Genomic DNA, 1,445 nt, shown 5'->3' with positions numbered 1-1,445 from the left:
GCGGTGAGCCGAGATCGCGCCATTGCACTCCAGCCTGGGTAACATGAGTGAAACTCCGTTTCAAAAAAAAAAAAAAAAACTTTTCAGAAAGAAATGAAAACGTTTTGACTTGTGCATTTCAGATCTTGAAAAGTTCTTCTAAACAAAGACGATTTTACTCCCACAACCCTTTTATTATTATTATTCGTTTATTTACGTGTTGAGGCAGGCTCTCACTCTGTTGCCCAGGATGGAGTGCTGTGGCCCAAAACCGCTCACTACGCTCTTCGAGGAAGACGCGGGCGTAGCTGGTGTGGCTGGTTAGTCCGCACGCTCCTGCTCCTGACTCCCCGCTGTTCGCTCTTGCCGAGGAACAAGTCGGTCAGGAAGCCGCGCAGCAGCCATGGCTTTTAAGGATACCGGAAAAACACCCGTGGAGCCGGAGGTGGCAATTCACCGAATTCGAATCACACTAACAAGCCGCAACGTAAAATCGCTGGAGAAGGTGTGTGCTGACTTGATCAGAGGAGCAAAGGAAAAGAATCTGAAAGTGAAAGGACCAGTTCGAATGCCTACGAAGACTTTGAGAATCACTATAAGAAAAACACCTTGTGGTGAAGGTTCTAAAACATGGGATCGTTTCCAGATGAGAATCCACAAGCGACTCATTGACTTGCACAGTCCTTCAGAGGTTGTTAAGCAGATTACTTCCATCAGTATTGAGCCAGGAGTTGAGGTGGAAGTCACCATTGCAGATGCTTAAGTCGGTTATTTTGATAAATTGATTACCAGTTGTTAAAAAACAAAACAAAACAAAAAAAAAACAAAAAAAACCGCTCACTACAGCCTCGACCTCCTGGGCTCAGGCAGTCAGTCCTCCCACCTCTGCCTCCAAAGTGCTGAGATTACAAGTGTGAGCCTCTGGGCCCAGCCGGATTTTTTTTTCTATCTTTTAATGTCTTTTTTATTAAACTTTCATTTTATAAAGCTCCATTCAACTCTGACTTTACAATAGTTTGCTTCTCAGAAGCTATATCAGATGATATGGGCTCCCTGCTTGAGAGGATGGATTGATTTTCAGCCCTGTGTATGAAGAATGGTTTAAATTATTCCTAGCCGTTTTTTAGCATAAACTCTTACACATTTTCGCCCAAGCACACTGAAGACTTTTAATTAATTAAAAGCAATGTTCATAGCAATGATCAAATACTTAAAGAAACTAAAATTTTTCATAAGAATCTATCATCAAAGTTATGCTTTGCCGAAGTTGATACTGTAAGGATTTTTATTTATGAATGCCATAAATTGCTTCAATTCTGTTCCATTTCCAAGTTTCTAAGCATTTATCAAGCTGCACCTGCCTAGAAAATAATAAATTTTAAAGATGATGTAGGGAAATTGGAAAACTTGTGCATTGCTGATGAGAATATAAAATGGTGCAGCTCCTGTGAAGAGCAGTAAGGTGA

The 1,445-nt window shown here is 41.2% G+C and overlaps 1 pseudogene across 1 annotated transcript; it reads left to right on the top strand.

Moving 5' to 3' along the window:
* The first annotated feature begins 267 nt into the window (after positions 1–267).
* On the top strand, positions 268–803 carry LOC116563466 (annotated as a pseudogene). Its single transcript, XR_004274410.1, has one exon. The product of XR_004274410.1 is annotated as a 40S ribosomal protein S20 pseudogene (transcript).
* Positions 804–1,445: the final 642 nt, after the last annotated feature.

Source organism: Sapajus apella, unplaced genomic scaffold (genome assembly GCF_009761245.1).
Source record: "Sapajus apella isolate SASKATOON/1434 unplaced genomic scaffold, GSC_monkey_1.0 scaffold35, whole genome shotgun sequence".
NCBI classification, from domain to species: Eukaryota; Metazoa; Chordata; class Mammalia; order Primates; family Cebidae; genus Sapajus; species Sapajus apella.
Note: the sequence above shows the minus strand (reverse complement) of the source record. Positions and strands in the feature narration are given on the sequence as shown.